This window comes from Bos grunniens, chromosome 13, assembly GCF_055505025.1.
Source record: "Bos grunniens cultivar Pamir isolate PY7600 chromosome 13, Bosgru_T2T1.0, whole genome shotgun sequence".
In the NCBI taxonomy this organism is placed as follows: Eukaryota; Metazoa; Chordata; class Mammalia; order Artiodactyla; family Bovidae; genus Bos; species Bos grunniens.
The window spans coordinates 69,189,117-69,206,327 of NC_141177.1; the positions used below are offsets into that span (position 1 = coordinate 69,189,117).

Here is a 17,211-nt window from a genome sequence, read left to right on the forward strand (position 1 = left end):
CTTGACTTGGTAATGAGACAAAAGTTTTTGAAAGACCAGGCTCTGAAAATATTCATGAACACAATAAGGAAATGAAAGAAAAAAGAACAATCTGAAAGCCAATAGGTGCTAAAAAGGGAGGAAAAAAAGGAACATTATAAAACACCTTTTCAAAGGTCTTCTAATGTACAATATTTAAACACAAACAGTAACTAGTGTTACACCAGCTGCTCTCAGGTTTGCAAAATATATCAAAGTACAGCATATTGGAATGAGTCCTGAGTTTCCATTTACTTTATCTATCCAGACACATCAATTCTTTTTACTCCAGCCTGATAAAGTGGAACTGCAGCAGACAAATGAGCCAGTGGAGCTGACATAATGTGTTTGTCACAAAGAAGCGCTGGATAAAAAAGCATGACTTTGATCCTCAATGAGGTTACTATTTTACAGTACCATGAATTTAATTTTAGCTTGATGCCTTAAGTCACCGCTCACTGTTTATTGGCCAAAGATTATTCTCATTTCATCTTCAACTGTCAAAAGGTTAATTTCTGCAATCCTTATACAAGTAAAACTCCACCCTTCAACCAAAAAATAGAGATAAAATTTACATGCAAAGAGTTGATTTATGATCTTTTAACGTGATAAAAACTGCCCTGGGTTGATGGCAAGAGGCAAACTAGTAGGCTGATGACAACTACTCACAAACCCAAGGTGTAAGTTTGTAATTTTAAAGGAGGCTTGCTTTGTATTTAAATGACAATACTTGCCAGACATTGCCAGAAAAGTATAGACTGAATGAATATATTTTTATGAAAATTTCAGATAATAAAAGCCATTCTTTTTTTCTTCCATAATGACTTGAATGTGTTTGAAAGTAAAGGTTTTGGTTTGAGTTTTGAACAGCATGAAACATTTTCCTATTTCATCACTGTGTCCCTTTATCCATGTAAATTAATTCCACAGTTTTCTTTAGCTCATCAGACAAATAGAAATACCACAGGTGGAATCTGGCCCTGGTGAATAGGCACAGGGAAAGTACAAAATCGATCCTCTGAGCAGATAAGTAAACACTGCCTTGAACAATCATAATGGGGAAGAAGATTTTTTTTCTTTGATACTTGGTACTGCAGCCTCACAGATTTTTTTTTCTTTTAATTTCTTTAGAGTTTATAGATTATTAGCTCAACAAATAAAGAAGTGAACTGCAATGAATTAAAATTGGTATTGTGAACCCAAATGAATAAATTAATCCCAGTCTGGCCATAAAGCACATGTTAACATAATGAAGTACAAGTAGGAGAAAAATATTGTCCTCGCCAGCAATCTTTAACAATTAAATATATGTATCTCTCCAATCACATGTTCAGTTGAAATATATTGAAGAGACTATACTACTGTCATATTGCAAAGTTATATTTATACTCTAAACAGGGTTAATGACTGCTTAGTAAAATAATTAAAGTAACATGCCTGCTCATGCTCTCCTAAATAATCTTTTTACAGTATATTTTTTGGATGATGGACAGCAATCTTTATAACACACATCCCCATCTCTCAATAAAGATGACTATCTCTGTTAATGATAGAGAGCAATATTTACAACACGCCTCTCCATTTGTTTTCACCATAACTTGAGTGACAGCCACTTTTTTGGCCCTCCAAAAATCTCCCTACAGACTCTGCAAAGCCTGTCAGCAGTGTCAGTTTCCCCTTTGCTGGATGCCCCCAGGTTGACAGGGGTGCAGAGGCGAATGGGGTTTTTAGGTGACAAGAGGTCAGAAAGCCCAGAGAAATAGCTATACTTAAGAGGGAAGTGAGATTTACCACGTAGAGGGACCTTGACTGCTCCTGGCCAAGAGAGCTGGGCCATGAGGAAAAGGCCACTGCATCCTGCTTGTTCTCCACCCTCAGTTGGTAAGATTTGGCTAGCTGATAAGTGCTTTAAAGTTAGGAGAAGGCAATGGAATCCCACTCCAGTATTCTTGCCTGGAAAATCCCATGGACAGAGGAGTCTGGTAGGCAGCAGTCCATGGGGTCACTAAGAGTAGGATACTACTGAGCGACTTCACTTTCACTTTTCACTTGCATGCATTGGAGAAGGCAATAGCAACCCACTCCAGTGTTCTTGCCTGGAGAATCCCAGGAACGGGGGAGCCTGGTGGGCTGCCATCTATGGGGTGGCACAGAGTCGGACACGACTGAAGTGACTTGGCGGCAGCAGCAGCTTTAAAGTTAAGTCTGTCTGCCTCACCAATACAGTAGAGCAGGATTCATTTTGAGTTAATTTCTGAAGCAAGATTAGATAATGAGAAGAAAAGAGAGCTCAAAGTCAAAGTTAATACTACGTCCTAAGATTTCTGGGAAGCTTAAAGCAATGCAGCAGTTGTTATCTGCTGGTGTTTAAGTTCTCTAAGGATGCATGAAGCAGGTGTGTCACTATTTCCCACCGGCATTACCTGTTAGCAGACTGATGCTGAGGACCTAGATGACTATGGGCACATAGCCAACGGCCCCCAGTGCAAGACCCTCCAGGACACCAATGATGGACACCAGTCATAGCCACAGACAGAACAGCTCTGCCTTCTGTTCACCTGCTGCACATTAACCAAAGACATTCTGCATGTCCATGGGGAAGGAGAACAAAACAATAAAGCCCGTACAAGCTGAGGCAAGTTGAGAGATGACTCAGGGCCAAGGAGGCAACAAGCGTCATGCCAGACTCATGCTCCAGGATATTGTGCTAATGCCCAGCTTTCTATCTGGTTGAGTGAGTCTGGCCTAGCAAATGGATTGCTTCCAGTTTTTCATGCACTTTCATCTCTGTCCCTCATTAAGCAGCGAAAACATCCTGTTGGTAAAAGCTATGGTCAGTGGAGAAAGCTTCTCTGGGCTGTATTTGGAAATATAACTCATGGGAAGATGAAACTGCTGTTCCTAAAATTCCACACAACTCTGAGATGCTGGTTATCAACTGATAGTAATAAAAGTGAAAGTGAAGTCGCTCAGTCATGTCCGACTCTTTGTGACCCCATGAATTGTAGCCCACCAGGCTTCTCCATCCATGGGATTTTCCAGGCAAGAGTACTGGGGTGGGGTGCCATTTCTGTCTCCAGGAGATCTTCCCAACCCAGGGATCGAACCTGGGTCTCCTGCATTGCAGGCAGACGCTTTACTGTCTGAGCTACCAGGGAAGCACCAATAAAATAGTAATAAAATAGAGCCTACTGTTCTCATGAAACTTCTGTGAAAGCAGTCAATATTATGTTAATTCTGTCAAGTTTAGATTTGAGGCCACAGGAGAATATACAACTTATCTCAAAGTCACTCCGCTAGAAAGTGGCAAAATAAGGACTCAAACCCAGGTCTTTTATGTGTGGTTCCTTGCTGTTTCCAGTGTATCCTGCTGTTACTGCTTCTGTCATATTTCCTAGAATTCAGCCAAGACAAACCACTGGACATAGAATTAGCAAGGCTGATAGCACAGAAACCACAGAAAGAACTTGAGAACAGTATAGAAATTCTGTTCTCTTTATGTGATGCTATGGGTGAGACAAACGAGACAAATAACACACTTCACATAAGAGGCAGGAGGGGCTGTTTATTTCATTCATTCTTTTTAATGTAGAAATATTAACACTAGTAAGAAAGTCATCTAAAAACAAATAAATATGTGGGCACATTAAACAAGAAAACAAAATCTATGCCTTTTTTTAGAAAAAATCTGTACTTTCATTGAAAAATATAATTAGACTCAGATGAAATCAATAGTCCTCCAAAAGATAATAGAATATAAAAACTACCTATTATAACCTCATATCCAGGGAAATGTGAGGTACAAAAGTATGGCTTTGAACTCATGTAATGGTTTTAGGGTGAAGCCTGACATCCGGTGGCCTCTCCAAATACTACATGCTTATTTGAAAATGGAGATGTTTTTGATTGTTTTGCTTGCACCACCAATTCTCCATATATGATTAGGAAACATTTCAAAAAATCTGATCATAGTTGTTAACAAATGTAAGGATTAACATGTTGCGTATTTATTTCAGGAGTCAGATTATATTGATAATTGTAATCTGGGTTCAACTAGGAAGTTAACAGTAAGGTCCTTTACCAACAATATCCTCAAAGTTTAAGACAAGGGTGTCTTTATAGGTTCAGCTGTCACATAGTGAAACACTTCATCGGTTACTAAACTCCATGTTCACATGCTCCACTCTGTAGTGCAAGGTGACATGGATGAGTCTAAGGAGATTTCGGCATTGTCATTCAGGTTCCTCCACCAGAAGGGTTGGTGCAATTGAACTCAGGTATTGCTAATAAGGCAAAGACGATGAGAAAAGCCTTGTAAACAAAAGCATAGGCGTTGCATAAAGGCCGGGGGAAGAGCTAAGTTGTATTTAAACAGAAATGTCAGGTCCTTCTGTATACCCAGGTGATATCAAACTCCGCTGCAAAGTACATTCTGGATTTAGCCAAGACATTTTCCTTGTCATTTCAGACCAATCACAATATAAAGCAAACAACCCTTCTAATTTTCCTAGAAGATATTGTGTTCAGTACAGGATTTATTTTCAGCCTTTTAAATATTGTTCTGTGTTTGAAATGATAATTTTTCTATGATTCTTTCATAAAATTACATATCAGAAACATTGTATATTAAAAATCAGTAGATAAGGTTAAAAGCATTTTTTTTTTCAGAACAGACTACTGTGAGATATGTATATTTACCTTTGAAATCTACTAATTATACATAGGCAATTACTGAACACAGAAATTATCACAAAAGGTTTATATCTCAATGTGCTTGACTCTAAAACAGGGTGCACGCTTGTCCTCAGTTGCTCAGTCATGTCTGACTCTTTGAGACCAGTGGATTGTAGCCCATAGGCTCCTCAGTCTGTGGGATTCTTCAGGCAAGAATACTGGTGTGGGTTGCCATTTCTTACTCCAGGGGAACTTTCCAACTCAGGAATCGAACTCTGATCTCCTGTGCCTCCTGAATTGGCAGGTGGATTCTTTACCACTGAGCAAGCTGGCCCTAGGGGAAAGGTAAGCAAACGTGCCTATTATGAAACAAATTGTGGCAGACAGTGACATCTTGTGGATAAAATGATCACATATTTAACAAGGTTTCCTTAAATATGTTTCAAGTACAAGCAAAGTTTATAATATAAACGTATTAGGTTAACACTGTGTTTTGGGGTTTTTTAAAGTTGGTTATTTGGGATTGGAACTATTTCGTATACACATAAATAATGTTTTTGGAGCTTAAATTCCAAAGCAAACTCACAAAATTCGATCTACCTTGCAAAAGAGAATATAAAATGTGATTTACTTTCAAAAACCTTAATTATAGAGTCTTATAGCTGAATGGCATTTGACAGAACTATTCCTAACCAACCGCATTACAGATGAGGAAACTGAGGTCCCAAGAGATTAGATAATTCCATCAGTCAGGGCTGTGTAATGATCCTTTAAGGCTGGAATAAATAGTTCAGATTCTTTTGGTCATGTGCTGCAACCTGATGAATAGTACATCCTGAAGTACTCTGTAATTACAGAGTCAAAACCACACAGATAGCAGCACTTCTTCAGACGTCAAAATTTCAAAGTATATTGTTAAGAATATGGGTCTTTAGTCTTCTCTGATTTTGCATCTTGAGTAGAGAGATCAAAGATTTCTGACCACTTTTACTACAGCTGATAAAAACTTCCATTTCTTATTCATTGGTGCTGAATAAGAGTGGAGATTGGAGGAATTTAAAAGGAAAGACTGAATTTCATGAATCTTTAGTGAAGGGTTTTTAACTGAGGCTTCATCTCATTAGAATGCACAGAGATTACTTTTGCTGCTTGCCCGTTTGTTCTCCAATAACACTCACTCCCTGGGCTGCCCAGGTGGTGCTGCGGTAAAGACTTCACCTGCCGAGACAGGAGACGCAGGTTCGTTACCTGGGTTGGGAAGATCCCCTGGAGAAGAAAATGGCAATCCACTCCAGTATTCTTGCCTGGAGAAGTCCATGAACAGAGGAGCCTGGTGCTGGTGGGCTACAGGCCATGGGGTAGCAAAGAGTTGGGTGCAACTGAGCTGACTGAGTGTACGCATGCACACACACACACACACACACACAATACCCACTTCCTACCCCACCAATAAAAACAAAACAACATTCCAAAGGAACTGGTCCACTGATTATCAACTGCTCCATTAGAACACTTGGAAACATTATAAATAGATACTGACATTTCTTTGCTGGCTCACTGAGAATCAGAAAATATCCACACATTCTAACAAGTCCTTGGATGCCAAAAAGACTGCACCCTCCTGTTAACAAATCTCCTATTTTCCCCAAACAGCATTTACAAAACCTTCAACAAGTGAAGTTTTATCCTGACTTGAACTTCATCAATCTAGAACATTTACTTTTACCAAGATTCTCAATGTCATCTTACTTGTCAAATTCAGTGGCTGAATCCCTTTGTGGTCTTGTTCTCAAGAGAGAACAACCCAATTCTAACAGTAAGAGATTCTTAAACTAGCAATGGCTTTTATTGGATGACTAGTAGAATGGCTTGTAGTTTTCTACCTGAAAGATGTCCTAGGGCTGTGCCCCTATTAGGCAATCCACATTCAGTTATAGAATGGGGGCTGGGGGATAGGCAAAGCCCAGCCTATTGTGTGACAGCTCTGATGGGTGCCACTCCACTGGGTTATTCAAGACTCTGTTGATGCTACATCTTAGTTTACCTGCCCATTTTGCCCAATCCTGCTTCTCCTCTCTTTTTCATGGTTGCTAATCCCAATATTTTGAGGATTATTTCAATTCACAGCTGAGAACAAAGAAAAAAACATAGAGGAACCATTACAACCAGACTGAAGTCTACCCTGTACCTGTCCACCTAGGGACTTGATCCTGTACACCTGGAGCAGCCACCCTCACCTCTGCAGGGTTAGACTCCCCATGTGCTCTGAATTCAGTCTGACTCCCATGCAGAGGGAGTTTACATACATCATTCAAGCGATTTAGCTTCTGGTCCATCTTACTACTTACTCAGTACAGCTCTGATCTTTACACCCAATTCTAACAAGCACATTTGCTTTTCTTTCTCCTCGGTCTATAGAATTCTCCAGGCAAGAATATTGGAGTGGGTAGCCATTCCCTTCTCCAGGGGATCTTCCCTACCCAGGGATGGATATGGGTCTCCTGCATAGAAGGAAGTTTTTTTTTTTTTTTTTTACCATCTGATTCACCAGGGAAGCCAATCTATGACAATAGTCTGACCTTACTGAACAAGGGCTATATTTAAGCCCCCTGATTTGTTCCTCTGTGACTAATCCCTACCTTGACACATTCTGATACCCAGTTGCTTTAGAACTGTTAGAACTGTTTCTTGTTGCTGTTGCTGTTCCTTGGGACAGAATCACAGTAGCTGAACCACACAACCTGGCACCAGATAATGCAGCTGCTGACCCTCTGGAGAATTTGTTATTGTGTATCTCCAATTCTGAGTCCCCTTTGCCCGGAAGCAATCCCCGCTGGACTTCCTGGAGTTAATGATATTCCTAACTTGGAGGCTGACTGAAATCCTCCTATGAAAATTGCTTACAGTCGCTTTGTTCATCAGACCCTGCCAGACCCTGGAAATCTGGCACCAGCTCTTCCTTCACTATTACTCTTTTCTTTTCTTCCCACCATTAAAAATAAGACATGTTCTTCTAAGACACTCCAGGTGACTACACCACACTTTGGCCCCTGCCCTTCGTTTAAAGGCCTTTTTTTTTTTCAGTGCATTTTGCTTTGCCCTTAAGGCTTCTCTCATTGCTCAGACAGTGAAGAATTTGCCTGCAATGCAGGAGACTCGGTTTGATCCCTAAGTCAGAAAGATCCCCTGAAGAAGGCAGTGGCTACCCACAGCAGTATTCTTGCCGAGAGAATTCCATGCACAGAGGCTGCAGTCCATGCTGTCACAATTAGACAAGAATGGCATAACTGACTCAATGGACATGAGTCTGAGTGAACTCTGGGAGTTGGTGATGGACAGGGAGGCCTGGCATGCTGCGATTCATGGGGTTGCAAAGAGTCGGACACGACTGAGCGTCTGAACTGAACTGAACTGAGCAATACTAAGGGACATTTACATAGAGCAGCAGAGACCTCTACTGGCTCTTCAGGTCAACATCCTAAAATGCTCAGTTAATATTAAATGTTGACTTTCTCTACTTCTCTGTTGGTTGGTAATGGTGGTTATTATGCTTGAGGCCATAGTCAACACAAGCCTAGATTTATGTATATCTTATGGGAACAAAAGATTTGACTCAGAGTACTGAGCTGCAGGAATGATAATCCACAGGAAAGCAGAGGAAATTAAAGAATGGGCAGATCACAGATAAACTGACAGCTTCCAAACAACACAGGCGAAGCCAGTGTGACTCCGTATGGATAATTCACGAAGGAGAGGTGATTCCAGCATAAGGTGCCATCAAATGGGAAAGTGGATTTACCCTTGAACATCATGAATGCTTATCTGATTTCCCTATTTTTGATGCAACAAAATTTGAACTATGAATAATGTTTATTATAAATGAATCTTTTGATGCATGGAAGGTCGTTATGCATAGTTAATAAAAATTTCATGAGCAAAACATTTTTCTGTTAATAAAACTACTTGGATATTCTAGTAAGCTGAGTTATTTGAGAGTTGAAATAGGTAGAAAATGTTTCTTGGATCCTTGGATAAATCTGAAGCTGAGTTATTTGAGAGTTGAAATAGGTAGAAAATGTTTCTTGGATCCTTGGATAAATGTGTCTTCAATAGAAACTGGAAGAGAGAGAGAGAAAGTTGTATTTCTAAAACTCAAACAGTGGAGAGTACTTAACACACGCTGAGTGACATCTTCAAGATTCATAGTGAATTGAAAGTTGGTTAGTTTGAAGTTGAAATTTTCAAAATTTTTGTGGGAAGATTTTGCGTATGATTGATTATTTCGTGTAGTACTCCATACTAAACCTTGAGTAATCTCCGTCAGCTTTCTCTTCTTAATAGCTCATTTCTGGCAAATTACTTCTTAAAAAGCTTCTTTATGGATCCTTATGGATGCCTTGAATTAGAGAACAGCTGTTCCTGAATCTAAATCTACCGCCGATGTGTGTTTCTATTTAGTCTGTCTACATATAACTTACTGAAAATGTAAAGCCCTATTTCATTACTAGCTGGTTAGTGACAAAATTAACATCTGAGCAGAAATTACATGAATTGAGCCACTCCATCACAAGCACATGACCAGTGTTTACTGTATAATGGAATATGATTCAGAATGGCATGTGCTAAGAGAAAGGCTTGCTTTTTAGGGCCTGTCACTACTACCATAGCAGTTGGCATGAGCATGGTTCTAAAAAGCATTTTTATCAAGGGGTAGATAATGTCCCAGCTCCATCTCTTACTTTCTGGCTGGTAGGTTAATAGTCATGCTAATTTTAGCGCACCTTAGGAATTATGGATATTAAATGACACAAGGTTGGTGGGGCATGGAAATAAGAGGAGTATTTATCCACAGCCAATAAAATAATATTTAAAAGAGTAGATGTGACTGTTAACCACAAATCAGTTGGGTTTAATATAAGATGGGGAGGCACAAATGTCACTTTTGTTTTGGCCAAGACATAAAAATGTTTTATTTACCTGAATAATAACTATGATTTTAAAGACGAGATCAGGGACCTCCTTAATGGCCCAGTGGCTAAGACTCTGTGCTCCCAATGCAGGGGGCCCAGCTTTGGTCCTGGTTCAAGGAACTAGATCCCACATGCCCCAACCAAGAGTTCCCACGCTACAACTAAAAAAGATCTTGTGTGCCTCAACAAAGACTGAAGATTCCTAGTGCTGCAATGAAGACCTGGCACAGACAAATAAATAACTAAACTAAAAACGTGCCTTTTAAAATTAAAGTATAAGATCAGAGTTGTTCATGTTGCATTGCTGTTTGGAGCAAAAATTTAAAGTTAGTTTTTAAATTGTACTGACAGCAAAAGTAAAATCTGTCCAAAAATATGGCGAGGCCTATAAAGTAAGGGGAAATGGCTAAAAGTTAGAGTACTAAATAATGATAAGTATCAAAGGAGCTATTTTGAGTGTCTATCATGCTCGTTACCCTTGTGTCTTCTTGGTGGCTCAGGCCATAAGGAATCTGCCGTCAGTGCTGGAGACCCAGTTCAATCCCTCGGTCAGGAGGATCCCCTGGGGGAGGGCATGGCAACGCACTCTAGTATTCTTGCCTGGAGAATCCTGTGGACAAAGGAACCTGGTGGGCTGCAATCCATAGGGTCACAAAGATTTGGACATGACTGAGAGACTAATAATTTCACTTTTTTCTTCCTTCATGAATGTGGAAAAATTTAAGTGATACTACTGGTCTGTTTCAAAGAGAAATGATAGCAAACATCTCATGAGAATAGTTTTCATAAAGCAAATATATTAATAACAACACCCATTTTCATGTAACTTTATCATCTTGAAAGCACTTCCACCAGAAATATCATACTCTAACCACACAACAGTCTATGAGTTTTCCAAAGCAAAATTACTTCCCACACAACACAGGGAAAACATTATAACAAGGACTGGAGTTTACTAACTTCTACTCTGTCTCTTTTTGCCCCACCACAACGCTTCATTCCACAGAAAAATAGGCATGTATTGCTATCAGATAGAGGATCATGGCTGCTGCAAAACAGTTCCTCCAGTCTATCTAGGGATAATATTACGCAAACTACTCCACAGGCTGATCAGCAAGCACCCAGTGACTCTCTTGGTTAAATTTACTTTAGTATCAGTATCAGAGTAAGGGCTTTTCAGGTGGCACCAGTGGCAAAGAATATACCTCTCAGTGCAGAAGGTGAAAGAAATGAGGGTTTGATCCTTGGGTTGGGAAGATCATCTGGATAAGGAAATGGCAATCCACTCTAGTATTCTTGCCTAGGAAATCCCATGCGCAGAGGAGCCTGGGGGGCTATAGTCCATGGAGTCACCAAGAGCTGGACATGATGGAGCATGTATGCATCAGAGTAAATGTGTAGCAACAACTCTGGAGCTATAAGTGGGAAAGCACAGAACTGCCAACAGGAGGCAAAACCAGGGATAATTGTTTCTATATTGACTGGAAATATACTTACTTTGACACCTTCCTGATTGTGTCAGGATGAGGATTTGCTGCTGAACTTGGGATTGACTAGTCACTGGATGATTTTCAGCGCCTCTATTCCCATCAGTAGATTATTTCCTGGCGTGCCAATATTTATTCTGTTGCTGGAGGAATTTCTTGTAGCTAGTTGTCTCCGTTTGATGCTTATCATGAAGGATTTGGGCCAGCCTTGTACTTGCAGGGCTCAGGAGAGTAACTTTCATCTTTCTGCTCACAGACAAGCCATCACAGGACACATCCAGGACTGCTCATGGCATTGGTTTCTGTTCTTCACGCTGTCTCATTTTTGGCAGTTGAGATATAACCCACAAGGGAAACTCAAAAGATTATTTGAAGACATCAGTGTTCTCTAGTATTGAGGTATTTACTGTTTAAACATCACAATCCTGGGAAAGAGAGTGGACTGTCACACTTTGACACGCGTAACCCCTTCAACTCTGGAAGTTAACATACTGAAGAAGACTCCACACAACCCTAATTGGTCACAAGACTTTGGAGAATTAGGACAGAATACGGTCAAGGTCTCTGATTTGTGGATCCTGGGCTACTCCAGAGCCAGGACTTAAACTGATGAATCGTGAAACCAGGTGCTCTTCACCAATATATACCAAGAGAATATTAAGCTGTTATCACCATGATATAGCTGTGATAGACTCGGGATCAAAAATATTTGGATCTTGTTTGGTCTCTGTTATTTATTAAATATATGACCTCCGAGCCTCAGCTTGTTGCTGTTATTTAGTCACTGCTGCTACTGCTAAGTCGCACCAGTCGTGTCCGACTGTGTGCGACCCCGTAGACAGAAGCCCCCCAGGCTCCTCTATCCCTCGGATTCTCCATGCAAGAATACTGGAGTGGGTTGCCATTCCCTTCTCCAATGCATGCATGCATGCATGCTAAGTCACTTCAGTCGTGTCCGACTCTGTGCGACCCCATAGACGGCAGCCCCCCAGGCTCCCCGTCCCTGGGATTCTCTAGGCAAGAACACTGGAGTGGGTTGCCATTTGCATCCAACTCTTTGCGATCCTACTGTAGCCCACCAGGCTTCTCTGTCCGTGGGATTTCCCAGGCAAGAATACTGGAGTGGGTTGCCATTTCCTCTTCCAGAACCTCAGCTTCAGTTCAGTTCAGTTCAACCTCAGCTTAAGTATCTGTAAACTGAAGTAGAATGCCACTGTCATAAATCTCAATAGTCCTACATTGCATTTATGAAGAAAGACTGAACCACTGTGAATATTTTAAAGGTCCAGCTGCCAATAGAAAGATACAGTGAGAGGAACAGATTTAAAAGCCATCTCTATTCGTTTTCTCACTTCCTCAAAATATAGTAAATTTTAGAGATACTATTATAGTTTAATATTCGTTAACTTAAAAAAATTCAGGTGTCATACTATTTTACGAGTTAGTTTATGGGGGAGGAAGAATCTTATACTGGTATGGCTATCTCCTTTTCAAAGTTACCCAGTAAGAACCTAAACTTTCTGTTTTTTCAATTTCTTCATCTATAAAATAGGCATGATGGCATTTGTTTCAAATAACATCACGAGATAGAATTTAATAAATTTGTTCATTCATACTCTGTAATGACTGCTTTTTCAGTGGCAGTCTTTTTACTGATAGCTTATAGAACAAATTCCATCCTAATAGTTCAAGATTATATGAAAAGAGAGATTGATTAAATACATAAATATACCAAGGATAATGACATCAGGTAACTCATTGTCCATAGTGAAGTGAAGTTGCTCAGTTGTGTCCGACTCTTTGCGACCCCATGGACTGTAGCCTACCAGGCTTCTCAGTTCATGGAATTTTCCAGGCAAGAGTACTGGAGTGGGTTGCCATTTCCTTCTCCAGGGGATCTTCCCAACCCAGGGATTAAACCCAGGTCTCCCGCACTGCAGGCAGACGCTTTACTGTCTGAGCCACCAGGGAAGCCATAGAGGGTGCCAGGGAAGCCATATATTGTACATAGAGGGGGTTACAAATGTAGAAAACAGGAAAGTGAAAATATATGTGGGAGTTTGGCCAAGAGTTGGAATAACAGTATGATTTATACTTTTTATTATATAGATAGATAGATAAAAGAAATAAATATAATGTAAACATGTACATTTATATATATATATGTGTGTGTGTGTATGTATCTATGGTATTCATGTGTATGTGGAATATGGAAAAAAGACATAAATAGTAATACACTAGTTATTTCTATGCTAGAAGGCTAACAAATATCTTTTCCAAGCTCAAATTCTGGACCACCTTTGAGGAACAAGGATGTTTAACAAGTGGAATTATGTCACCTTTATTATTGACAAAGTATTTAACAGCATGGCTTATTATGTGACAACAGTGGGCTTCTGAATGTGGTAACACACCAAAGAGGTGGGTTTTCCCCACCCAGTCATATATTGCACTGGTGCCCTAAGACTTGCGAGCTTCTCATTGCCAGGTAGTGAGGAGACTACAGCTGTGCTTTCTGAGAGTAGGTGCATCCCAAAGAGAAAAGGAAAAGAGGACAGGTTAGACATCACCATTCCTTGTCCCAAACTCACTGATCAAGTAAGTCATTCTAAGAAGAGGCCAGAGCTGTTGACCTCATAGGCAAAACAGCACATTATGAACCCAGGAAGCAGAAAGGAGTTGAGTATATGCAGAGTACAAAAATCACTGAAAATAGTGCTGGGTAAAATGAAGGCAGACCACACATCATAAACCCTTTATTAAAGCAAGTTAGAGAAACACTATCAATGACTTGGGTTTCTAGTGCAGCCCAATAAATTTTGAAATCCTGACATATAAATCGGAGAAATTTAATAGACCCTTAAAGTGAAAAAAAAAATTTAATATATGCAGAGATAGGAAACAGTTGGAGCTTGAAAGAAGAGACAATCCAATGTATTTAACAGTGTTTTAAGTTTTTTCAAATATATATATATACATTGTGTATACATATATACATTTTATTTGCTGAAATTTGTTATAAAAATCTTAATTAAAATATATGCAATTTAAGAAACCATTCTAAAGAACATTGATAGATGCCCTAGAATTCAGAATGATAATTTCAAGAAGAATCTGGCCTGTTGACTAATTCTGCCAATACTTAAAGTAGCATCATGCACCATGCACATAGTAGCTGTTTTCTGAATTTTAAGCTGTCTCTCTGGTAATGTAAACCTTTCAACAAAGTTTTCCTCACAAACACAAAACTTGCTGGATGAAGTAAAATATATATTTAATATGAATATACGGAACACTCCATATAAGATGGTGGTGGTGCTTTAGTCACTGAGTCATGTCTGACTCTGTGACCCCATGGACTGTAGCCCACCAGGCTCCTCTGTCCATGAGATTCTCCAGGCAAGAATACTGGAGTTGGTTGCCATTTCCTTCTCCAGGGGATCTTTCTGACCCAGGAAGCAAACCTGGGTCTCTGGTATTGCAGGCAGATTCTTTCCCAACTGAGCTACAACGGAAGCCCCCATATATGATAGTAAACAAGAAATAAAGGTAAAAAGAAAACCAAATAAAACCTTCTTATCTGTTGAAAATTTCCTTTCATTTAATTTTGATAACAATGAATGAAAGTGTATTCAAAGTTAAAATAAAAAAAAACACTCTTGGGTCAATTTTTCCCCCTAATATTCTTTCTGCTGCTCTTGGCAGAGTCTCCCATATGTAACCAAGAGCATATTCTTGATTGAAAATGTCTCAGGCTTCTTTCTGAGTCGGAACTAAAAGAATTTGCATGTGAATCATTTGAAGGTACTAATGCAATCCTGCAGAAGACCTTTTTATAACTATATCTTTCCCTGACTTTTATGGAATAAAGAAAGTTATAAAAATCATATCCCAATGAAATCAATGAATTATTTTTCAAGCAGCCATTTACCATTGAAAAGATCTTCTTTCTTAGTCGAACCTAATAATCATTCTTTTTCATCTCCTTTCTTACTTTCCCTATGAGCCTATGCATTTCGATTGTCAGGCATGGCTGAGGTTAGGAGAGATAGAAAGAAACTACTAGGAATAAATCTTGGTTCCTTCAAATGCTTGCAATTTTCTTTGTCAAAATCTAAAGTGTGCCTTATCAAAAGAAAGGGGTTTTGGATTTTCCCTTCACATTTATATAAATTGTTCACAATAGTTCTTTGCTGAGAATAAACACTCCCTATTGTGGGTCATGGGTACATCTATATGTTTAACGTGTGTCATTTACTCCAAATTCAATGCATGTATTTTATTCTTTAGAGAGACTATATTAGTACTTTCTCTTGAAAAATATTGTTCTTGGATGTTTAAATTTAAGTAAAATTTTGCCCCTTTGAAAATGCACACTTATTGTTCTCCAAGTTATATGCTGAAATTTAGAAAGCTAATAGCTGCTGCTCCTTAATTTATTAATTAAATGACTAAGCATTTTGTGGTCAGTGTCTCTTGGCAATACTAGAGCATGTAAAATCCTCCACCCCCGAGTTTTTGCATATATGGCTTTTTCACATAAATGCACTGTGCATATTTTATCAAATATAGCATTTTGACTATTTTAGCTTTCTATTTCACCACCAGTAAGAATAAGGGATAACTAAACCTGGAACTGAGGCAGAACCTTCTCTTGTTTTGTGCCCCTTTCAAACCTATCAGCCTCTGAGTTACTCAGAAAAAAGAATCAGTCTAAACAATATTTGATGTGTGATACATTCTGTCTCCAAAATATACAGAGATTCACAAAGTGCTATGTATTTTTCTTAGTGGCAGGGGATGTGAGTAGCTATTATTTAAATGTCCATTATCTTAGAAATGATATCCTGACCAAAACCAAACCATTGGATGCTTAAACATTTCATTAACTGACTAGAGTTTGAATTTCTGTGATGTTTACCTACTACTTTCTGGAATATACCTGCTATATTAGGTCTTCTAGGGTACTCATCAATTTCTGCTCATCAAGTCCAATATGATGTTATGGGGAGAATGGATCAGTGTAATATTCTTCAAAATGTTAAGATGCTCAAAGTCCTCAAGACTATTGATATATTATGACAGAGTGTGCAAGAGTTAACACAGCTACGAGGGAAGAGAGTTAATTCACATTGCTTGTAAAGTAAGCTTTGTTCTTTTCTGCAGGTATGAATAAATAACTCATTCACCAGATCAATGGCATATGACACAACACAGGCTGTATTGATCAGCATTAGTAATGAACCACAACGAGAGCAATTGCCTGTACTGGCTTCAGTAGCTCACCATCCTTTGCCATGTTCTGACATTGTCCCCAGGGCCTAAACAGGTATTTTAAACAGGGATATTATGAACATTACCACCCCAACTTCTGTAAATTCTTCCCTGGTAGTGCTGATATCACTGGTGCATATAACTAAGCCTTCTGAGTTATAATATTGCTTCTATTTTGAATGGGGTGAGTGGAAGGCCTTTTCATGGGATTTTACTTGGTCATATTAAAATTATGGCTCTTATTCCATTGGCTACAGAATCATAATATGGATTCTTCCAGATGCTGTTTGTCTATCCCAATTAAATATTTGAGTCAGGAGGAAATAACCATATGTGGGTCTATGGATTTAGTGAACTCATTGTGAGAGAGATTTTGGCCAAGTTCTATTTATCATCTCCCTAAGATAGTCTTAGAAAACCATGAAGATATTTTTGGTGACTTTTTTCAGTTCATCCCAGATCATATGTTTAATATTCCTCAAAAGTTGGAGTATTTTCATTTTTCCACGGAACGGTTATTTTGCAAATGGCTCAGACCCTATTTGTGAATGATCAAAAGGATATTAACAATGATATTATAGTGACCATCATAGTAACTGGCTTGCTCTTTAACCAATGAGCTATATAAATCTGTGAATAAATTAGATATGGGTATTGGTTGAAAAATGCCAACTTTCCATTGATATAAGCCTTTTCCTCACCAAATCTTGAGTTTTAAAATTGTACACATTAAGAGGCTCTGTAGTCTATTGTCCATTTATTTCATGCCTAACACCAGATTGATGTAT

General features: G+C 39.1%; 1 long non-coding RNA gene across 2 annotated transcripts in view; it reads right to left on the bottom strand.

Annotated features, from left to right (window-relative positions):
* Positions 1-3,640: 3,640 nt before the first annotated feature.
* The window catches only part of LOC147361186 (uncharacterized), a 430,912-nt gene continuing 417,341 nt past the window's right edge, over positions 3,641-17,211 (bottom strand). For both annotated transcript variants that reach the window (XR_015139864.1, XR_015139868.1), the window contains one exon: positions 3,641-5,026. This is a non-coding gene — a long non-coding RNA (uncharacterized LOC147361186). The remainder of the gene's footprint in view (positions 5,027-17,211) is intronic.